Source organism: Notamacropus eugenii, chromosome 1 (genome assembly GCF_028372415.1).
Source record: "Notamacropus eugenii isolate mMacEug1 chromosome 1, mMacEug1.pri_v2, whole genome shotgun sequence".
NCBI classification, from domain to species: domain Eukaryota; kingdom Metazoa; phylum Chordata; class Mammalia; order Diprotodontia; family Macropodidae; genus Notamacropus; species Notamacropus eugenii.
In genome coordinates this window covers 209425957-209436424 of record NC_092872.1, presented here as the reverse complement: position 1 = coordinate 209436424, position 10468 = coordinate 209425957, and the positions used below count along the sequence as shown (strand labels likewise).

Genomic DNA, 10468 nt, shown 5'->3' with positions numbered 1-10468 from the left:
AAGGCTCAAAGAGAGTTAAATAACTTGCCCATAGTCACATTGCTAGCAATTATAGGAGGTAGAATTTAAGTCCAGGCCTCTCTTTACTTTAAGTCAATAACTTTTTCCAGAAGGCCAAGATGCCTTGATAAACCAGTGGCTCGTCAGTGTGGTTATTACCCATTGCTTCCATATTTTTTCATCCTATGCCTGTTTTCTCATAAATACTCCTTAGAAGATCTACCTAACATGGTAGGTATGCGTAGCTTTTGCCTTTTTTTGTATTCCTAAAGCTTAGAATAGTGTTGGCACACAGTAAGCAATTGATAAATGCTATTTGTCTAACTGACTGGGTAAATATTTCTTATATGTTATCTCTTCAAATAATAAAGTACACAGAGGAATCATAGTATGATTGATGGAGGGTCTGGTCTTGAAGTTAAAAAGACCTAGGTTCATATCCTTGCTCTGATACAAACTAACTGCCCACAGGATCATGGGCAAGTAAGTCACTTGACTTCCTATTGTCCCAGGCTACTCTCTGACTGTATGTTAAAGACAAGTTGCTGATTTGCATTAGTGGAAAAAAGTTTCCACACTGTGAGTTACTCAAACAGACAAATTCACAGTCCCAGATCCCTTTTCCAATCCTCCCCTCCATAAAAAGAAACTAGGTGTAGATTAGAGCAAACAATGGATGCTCTCAAGTAGTTGCATTATTCAAAGTCACACTCCATATTTTCATTGGGCTAGAACCAATTATCATATTTTTACATAATTACATTTCAAATAGTGTGAATTCAAATAGAGATCACTTCATAGGATTCATTATTGTATTAATCAGGTCCTAGCTATACAAGCTTTGCTTAGACCACAGGATAATGTGGGCAAAGCTAACAAATGCTGAGACTATTCTAAGATACTCAGGCCATGTTTTACCTAGAACTAAATTTGCTTGAAGCATACCTATGAGAATATCAAAATTTCATCACAATTATTGAAATATCAAAAAATTCTAAAAGGAGTTTTTCATTTTATTTTTTGTTTGTATGTTACAAATTAAGTATAGATAAGATTTGATCAATGATATTTGGAAAAGTAGGAATGGGAGAAACAGGATGAAGTAATACAATACTTATTTCCATAAACTGATTCTATCTGTATTCCCAGAATTTAGCACAGTACTTTATGCATTGAATCATAGATCCAGAGTTGGAAGGAATGTCAGAAGTCATATAGTCAATCTAATTCCAATTTTACTTCTTCATGTATATTCCTTATCTGCTCAGCAGAATATAAGCTTCCTAAAGGCATTTTGTTTTTATTTTTGTATCCCCTATACAGCAGTGTTTATTGAATTGTTGAATTTGTAACAGTCCTTATTGTATGTTCAGACTAGAATATCTGGCCCATGAATCTAAAATCTAAAATCCACTTGATCATAAAGATTAAGGACTTTGTACCCTTTGCCATATCTGCAAAGCTATGTATGGACAGCGCGTACATTTCTTTGTGTTTCCATTCTCTTTGTTCATTATTGACTTGTCTAGAAGACATTGTAGCTATCCACCCTTCCAAAATGCTACATCGTATCTTTATGTCCTGATGTGCTTTTCCATGACAGGAAATGTTGCCCTCCTATAAGCATAGCCCTGCTCCATTTCAGGCCCTTATTACTACACACTTGGATTATTACAACAGTCTCCTAATTGTTGCATATAGCCAGTCTCTCCTCACTCTAATTTATCATACACACCAGCATAGGCCAAATATTTCTAACGTACAGTCTGATGGTATCACTCCCCTGCTCGTAAACCTTAACCAGCTCCCCATTGCCTATTTTTGCACAAAGTCTAAACTCCTTAGCCTGGTGTTCAAAGTCTTCCACAATCTGGCCCAAATCTATCTTTCTAGTCTATCTTTCTATGTTCCATTATCCTCCCCAATGTTTACCCTATACTCTATGCACACTGAACTACTTACTATTTCTCATAATACATCTTTCCTGCCTCCACACTTTTGCCAGTGACATTCCCTCTCCTCTTTCCTCCCAATCACTAAGAGTTGAAATCTTGTTTTTCCTTCAAGGGCCACTTCAAATGCTATTTCTTTCATAAAACCCTTTTCTTCACCCAGTTAAAAGTGATGCTCCCCTCTTCTGAGCTCCTCTACTTTATGCCTTTCCTAATTATGTAAATTTTGTTAAACTGAAACATTCACTAGCATAGATTTATTTGTATTGTTATACGTAAAGTGCATATAATGCAACATTTACTAATGTTGGATTGTAGCAGCCTGTGTATGAAACAATCATGGGAAGTTCCCATTTGTATCATTGTTGTTTGTGTGCTTATCTTCTCTAGACTGTAAGCACTTTGATCATAGGGCCATGTTGGATTCCTTACATTATCCAGCACAATGCCATGCAAATAGTAAAAATTTAACTACTATTTATTGAACAATTAAATGAATGAACAAAGGATAAGTCAAGTTTGGTTGACAACATGTACAAACAAATGAGTTGAATTCTAACTTCATGACTATTTCCCCTCTTCTAAATCATTTGCCTGTAAACAGGAAGCGTTTATTGCTCATACAAATTTGATATTGCATAAATGTAATCATTATTATTAGAACAAGCTGCTTCTGGCTAGATTTATCCTGTAATCTACAACAAACAATAGCTAGGTTTTATCAGAATATGAAAATATGGAAAGATTCAAGTGACATTATATTAATAGTAATAGCTTACACAGTATGTTTGCATAAATTGTGCAGTCTGATTCTTATAAAGACTATTGAGACAAGAAAGTGCAAGTGTTATTATCCCCATTTTACAGATGAGAAAACTGAGGCTTGGAGAGGTCAAGTGCCTTGCCCAAGATCACACAGCTGTAAGTGGTTAAATCAAGATTCAAACTCAAATATGCTGACTTTAAGTCCAACTGCACTTGCCACTATGGCATCTTGTCTCTCTAATGATGAAAACTGAGTAGATAAAAAGTTGTCAATCAATTAATCAACAAATATTTATTAAGCATCTGCTGTGTGCTCTATACTGGGGCTATAAATACAAAGAATGAAACAATCCCTACTAGAAAGGAACTTACATGCTAATGGGAAAGAGTGTGCACACACACACACACACCCAGAGAAATACATACACACAGAAATATATAACATAAACATAAATATGAAGTTAATAAATACAAATATATACAAAGTAATTAAATACAAGGTAGTTTGGAAGGGGAAAGACACTATCAGTTATGGGGAAGGTTTAATGCAGAAGATGTCACCCAAACTGCATCTTAAAGATAGTGAGGGAGTTTGAATCAGTGGTAAGAAAGGAGTATATTCTAGGTAGATGGACTGATCAGAGAGAGGAAGTGATATGTTCTATATGAGGAACAGAAAGAAGGACAGTTTGGATGGATCAAAGAGTGTAGGAGAGGGAGTAATGTCCAGTAAAGATAGGTTGGGGGTTTTAAATCTACACAGAGGAGTTTGTCTTTTATCCTAGATATGAAACTTTGGATTATACATGTGCAATCATGTAAGATATATTTCCATATTAGCCATGTTGTAGAAGAAAGCACAGGCCAAGAAACAAACAAGAAAAATAAAGTGGTAGTTTTTTTTGTCTGTTCGTTTTACGCATGCTCCAATCTGCATTCAGACTCCATCAATTCTTTCTCTGGAAGTGGATAGCATTTTTTATCATAAGTCCTTCAGAATTGTCTTGGATCATTGTATTGCTCAGAATAATGTTATTCACAGTTGATCATTATACAATTTTGTTGTTATTGTGTTCACTGTTCTCCTGGTTCTGTTCACTTCACTTTGCATCAGTTTATATGTGTCTTTCCAGGTTTTTCTGAAACCATCCTGCTCATTTGTGATAGCACAATAGTATTCCATCACAATCATATTCCACAACTGGTTCAGACATTCCTCAGTTGATGAGTATCTCCTCAATTTCCAATTCTTTGACACCATAAAAAGAGTTACTATATATATACATGTATATATTTATATATAGGTCCTTTTCCCTTAAACCTAGTAGTGGAATTATTGGGTATCCAAAGGGTATCCACAGTTGTATAGCCCTTTGGGCATCGTTCCAAATTGCTCTCCAGAATGGTTCTACCACAGATTTTTCTCTAGCCATAACTGTTCCCTGTGTCTGTCCTTTCCCATGCAATGGTATGGTAGGTAGCTCATAGAAAATTGTACACTATGCTAACATGGGCATTCTTCTTTTCACTTATTTTGCTATACTGTATAATTAAATATCTTTTACGTTGAACTGTGTTCTCTGAGTGGCTAGTAAAAGGCATACACTGATGGAAGTTCACATACTATGGTCTTGTATAGATAGTAGACCATACCCATTATGTGCTTTGCACCTCTGCAATACTACTACTGGTCTCTTATGGTAATATTATTGATGAGTTATTTTTTCTGCTCAGCTGTGTCCCTCAGTTTCTGTCTTTTTTCTATCATACCTCTCTCTACTGGACATCTTCACTGTTCTTAGGAATCTGGGTATTGCAGAGGGCCCTACATGTGAGTGAGGCCCCAGATGTTACACTGTCTTGGTAACATTATTATACTTTGTACAAGAGCATTCAGTTGAATCCTACAGTCTAGTAAGTTGGTCTGGAATTTCAAGATCCAAACTGTATTATAGAATAAGGAAATTCAAGTCATGTCAAACTATATGGATAAAAGTTCATATGTGGGGCTGGGGGGAAGGATAGTTTCCATAAGTTACATGAGTGATTATCTAGCTTTGGTAAGTTATCCAAATATTAGAGAGTAGACCAGATTTTATTCATTTTTTAAAAAATTTTATTGGTGTCACTTCATATGTTTTGTTTGACTATACAAATCTATATAAGATCTGAGGCTCCATTACTCAACCTCCACTGACAAGTTGGATCCCAGAACTTGACTACTTCTTCCCCTGAAGGTTCTAAAGATCTCCTTCAGGGGTGATTCTCTAATGCCATTAGATTAGGTCCACACCTATATGCTTCCCTACTCCCACCTCCAAGATTATCAGTAGAGAACCAATCTAGTCAGTCTTAAATTGCTTTTATAAAAGAGTGTTTACTCAGGTGGTATGGTAAGAACAATTAGCATAAAACGCCCCCTCAAACATCTGTGACATAGAGTATTAGGGTAGAGTGGGCTCAAGGTTAGAAAGCTCACAGCTCCTGCTTGCTTGATGTCTTTTTCTCCCATTCCTGGGGTCCTTAAGAAGTTCCCCTTAGAGGATATAGTTTCTTAGTTGGGCTCTTTATTAAGCTGAGCTTCCAGTCTGTCCCTGGTTCTTGATGTAAGTCTGGCTGCTACCATCCTGGGTATGCCAATAGAGCACTGAATGGAAAATCAACATAGTCTGGATAATTTGAAATCACAAGATACCCCTCTAATCAAAGGGAAGGGAGAAGAAGATATGGCCAAGGCCAAAGCCCAGGCATCTTCTTCCTCCTTTTCCCCAAAATGGTTCTTCCTTAGACATATTCTAGAAACCCACAATTGCTCCAGTTTCTGGAGTTCAAGCCCATTTCAATTCAAATTATAATTTATGGATGATTATGAGGCATGGTCAAATTTCCTTCCTTCTGAACACAATTCTTGTGCAATTCTTTCAAGTTCAAAGGCCTTTTATCATTTAGTCAAAGGCTTATGAATGAATGATTGAAATATATTCACACCTAGTTAAGATATCAAGGCTTACCTGGGAATGAGGTAGTTTCCATCCCATCCTTACATCCTTCAGCTTTGGAGATTCAAGATGTTGAATCAAGCTTCAGATTTGATCCTACAATTGGGATACATAACCACCAGGTGGCATTGGTCCATCAGTCTGACCAGTAAGACTTGTGGTACAGACATGATTTGACTAAAAATAGAATACTATTCCTATCTTAAAAACATAACAAAACAAAAACAGATCCTCCATTAAAATAACTGAATCTAAATACTATCACCAACTGCTATCACCAAATTTCTTTAATGTATAAGTATTCACATAGAGTAAATTATTTAAGGAAATAAATAATTTTAGAATTATTTGATATTTTTAATCCTTAAGTAATCCATCATAACTTAAACTAATCTTGCTCTTGCTCCCATACTTAAATGCTTCCTCCTAACTAAAATCGAGAGAGATTGTTCATAGAATTGTTATTAGTTATGATAATAGGTCGTGGGACTAAACGTATGATTTCATAGATTTAGGGAACTCCCAGATAAAGAAATTCCCTTTACTAATGATGATTGATAATTTCTCTACAATTAGAAGTTAAGTGACTTGCCCAGGGTACCACAACCAGTACATATCAAAGGTGAGACAAATCTAGGTCTTCCTAGTTCAAGGCCAACTGTCTACATACTACACCATGAATAAAACTTACAAAGTTTTTATATACATTATTTCATCCTAGGTTAAGTGATTTACCTTTACTACTTCATAAAAATAAGCCATGAGAAATGAGTAACCAAATTGTTTTTACTAGAATGTAATAGAATATTACTGTAAAAACCACCAAATATAAAGAATTCAGAAAAGCATGGGAAGACTTAAATGAACAGATGCAGAGTGAAGTAAGCAGAACCAAGGAAAACCATGCATGCAATGATTACATTAATTTAAAATTTAAAGAACAACAAATGAAATCTAGTACTGGGTAATTAATTATATTGCCTGAGCTTAGTTCCAGAGAAGAATAAAGAAAATGAGTTTCCCTCCCTTGATTTCAGAGGAGGGACTATGGGTCTGTCAGACAAGGTAAGTATTTTGATTGGTTACTCTGAACTGCTTTTCTTTCTTTCTTTTTTTTATTCTTTGTTAAAATGGATGTCTCTCTAGAGAAGAAACTGGAGAAAAGGATGTATTTATAAATGAATGTGATGCAAGAACAAAAAATAACAACAAAAAGAAAAAAAGTAAGAAAAAAAGAATGTCATTATCACTTGATCCAAACCAATTAAAGTTTCTTTCTATGTGAGGCTCAGTTAAATAGGCCTAATATGACATCATTTGTCTTAACCACTTCAGGACTAGAATCCAAGTACCCTAAGCTCAGGTATCTTCCTATTATACTACATAACTTGACTCAAACATTCTCAGAACCAAAGCAAATTGACAGCGTTTAGATAAGCTGACTATGTCACTTCAAGTACATCCCTTTATGTCAGTCTCCATCTTCATAAAATAAGAGGACTGGATAACTTGTAGGGTCCCTTTCTGCTCCAGTGTTCCCTATACCTAGAATGTCCTGAAGACTTTACATGTAATTCAGAATGACAAAAGAAATTATTTTGGTCTTTGGATCCTAAATGATTATTTCTTTGGGATGTTTATATGTTTCTAAAATATCTATAAACAGGATGGCTGTCAGTCAATAAATGAACATTTAGTAAGTGCCTCCTACATGCCAGGCATTGAGGATAAAAAGAAAAGCAAAAGGCAGTCCCTATCCTCAAAGAGCTCATAGTCTAAGCGAGGAAGCAGCATGAAAAAGGAAGGGAGAAAGGAAGAAAGTATACTATAACTCCAGATGCAACTTGTAATCCTTTGAAAGCTAAAGCTGAGGCTAATTAAAGGCTCCAGGGAAAAATTTTCAATTCAGTTCTACAAACATTGGTTAAGTGCCTAGTAAGTGCAAAACACTGAAGGTGACATAAAGATAAATACCCAAGGAGTTCAAATTCTAAGAGGCATAAGCAAATGTAATACAGTTAAGAGCTCAGGATATAGCTCTTTTGCTGCCTGATCTTTGCCATCATGGGTCCTTTACACGCTCCCAGGAAGGGCCTGTCCCAGTCTGCTCTGCTGTATCATTGTAGTATGCCCATGTAACTGGAGCTCACCTTGGACAACATAAAGGAGCAGATCTACAAGCTGGCCAAGAAGGGTCTGATGCCCTCCCAGATTGGAGTGATCCTGAGGGATTCTCATGGTGTGGCACAAGTATGCTTTGTAACTGGCAACAAAATTTTGAAAATTCTAATGTCCAAGGGAGTTACCCCTGATCTTCCTAAAGATCTTTATCACTTGATCAAGAAAACTGTTGGTGCTGGAAAGCATCTTGAGGGAAACAGAAAGGATGAGGATTCAAAATTCTGTCTGATTCTGAACAAGAGCCTAATTCACTGATTAGCTCCATAGTACAAGACCAAGAGACAGCTCCAACCCAATTGGAAATATGAATCATCTGATTTACTGGGAGTGAGGGGGGCTAGAGTGGGGAGAGAAGGGAGAGGCCAAGAAGGCAGAGCAGAAGAATGAACCTGTTATAGCTTCCCCTCCAAAGCCCATAATGTATCTGTAAAAATGACTCTAAACAAATTCTAGAGCAGCAGAAGCCACAAAACAACAAAGTGAAAGAGATTTCCAGCTCTAGGCAGCCTGGAAGGCCAACAGAAAGAGTCTATCACACTGAGTTCAGAGCAGAGCACAGTTTAGCCTTGGCCACACAGTGGGGCAGGGAGAAGACTGGAAAAGGTTTCAGGGTGCAGAATCCCCGATAGCAGCTATAGCTCCTAGTGGAGCTGAAGGTTGTGGAGAGGGAACCCTACTCACAGATCCTGGGCAGAAAAGCTTGTGGTTGCTCCTAGACCAGAGCACAGACCAGGAGAGGAGTAAACGTTCTCCCTTGATTGTGCCACCTTGGAGGAACTGAGAACTTACAGGTGCCTAGAGTATACCCTCCACTTGACAAAGGACTCAAAAGTCAAATAACTTGCTGGGAAAATGCCCCAAAAAGGGGAAAAAAATAAAAATGAAAAAAAACATAAATAAAACTATAAATAAATAAATATAAAAATAAAACTATAGTATGTTACTTTCTTGGTGAACAGGTATTTTCCTCTATCCTTTTGGATGAGGAAGAACAAAGCATACCATTACAGGAAGACATCAAAGTCAAAGCTTCTTCATCCAAAACTTCCAAAATAAATTTGCAATAGTCTAAGGTCATAGAAGAGCTCAAAAGAGATTTTGAAAATCAAGTAAGAGAGGTGGAGGAAAAATTGGGAAAAGAAATGAGAGTGATGCAAGAAAATCATGAAAAGCAAGTCAACAGCTTGCTAAAGGAGACCCCAAAAAATGCTGAAGAAAATAACACCTTTAAAAATAGATTAACACAAATGGTAAAAGAGATCCAAAAAACCAATGAGGAGTAAAAGGCTTTAAAAAGCAGAATTAGTCAAATGAAAAAGGAGGTTCAAAAGCTCACTGAAGAAAATAGTCCTTTAAAAATTAAAATAGAGCAGATGGTAGCTAATGACTTTATGAGAAACCAAGAAATTGCAAAACAAAACCAAAGGAATGAAAAAATTGAAGACAATGTGAAATATCTTGAAATAGATATTTCTATCTAGAAAATAGATCCAGGAGTGATAATTTAAAAATTATGGGGTTACCTGAAAGCCATGATGAAAAAAAGTGCATAGATATTATCTTTCATAAAATTATGAAGGAAAACTGCCCTGATATGCTAGAACCAGAGGGTAAAATAAATATTGAAAGAACCCACCAATCATCTCCTGAAAGAGATCCAAAAAGAAAAACTCCTAGGACTGTTGTAGCCAGATTCCAGAGTTCCCAGGTCAAGGAGAAAATACTGCAAGCAGCCAGAAAGAAACAATTCAAGTACTGTAGATATACAATCAGGATAACACAAAATCAAGCAGCTTCTACATTAAGGGAACAGAGGGCTTGGAATATGATATTCCAGAAGTCAAAGGAGCTAAGATTAAAACCAAGAGTCACCTACCCAGCAAAACTGAGTATAATACTTGAAGGGGAAAAATGGTTATTCAATGACATAGAGGACTTTCAAGTATTCTTGATGAAAAGAGCAGAATAAAGGGAACTTTCTATAAAATAATAAGTAGTATCTACCTAAAACCTTCAGCAAGCATTACATGCAATGGAGATAAGCTAGAGGCATTTCCAATAAGATCAGGGGTGAAACAAGGATGTCCATTATCACCACTATTATTCAAGATGGTACTAGAAATGTTAGCTGTAGCAATTAGACAAGATGAAGAAATCGAAGGAATAAGAATAGGCAAAGAAGAAACTAAGTTATCATTCTTTGCAGATGATATGATGATATACTTAGAGAATCCCAGAGATTCAAGTAAAAAACTACTTGAAATAATAAAACAACTTTGGCAAAGTTGCAGGTTACAAAATAAACCCACACAAATCTTCTGCATTCCTATATATTAGTAACAAAGTCCAACAGCAAGAGATAGAAAGAGAAATCCCATTTAAAGCTAGGGTAGACACTATAAAATATTTGGGAGTTTACCTACCAAAACAAACCCAGGGACTATATGAACACTTATGACAATATGTGATGACAATTATAAGATACTTTTTGCACAAATAAAGTCAGATCTGAGTAAGTGGAAAAACTTTAGTTGCTCATTGGTGGGCTGAGAAATGACAATTCTACCTAAA

General features: G+C 36.2%; 1 pseudogene; it reads left to right on the top strand.

The window, feature by feature from the left end:
* The first annotated feature begins 7636 nt into the window (after positions 1-7636).
* LOC140511579 (small ribosomal subunit protein uS15-like) lies at positions 7637-8284 on the top strand (annotated as a pseudogene).
* The last annotated feature ends 2184 nt before the right edge of the window (positions 8285-10468 follow it).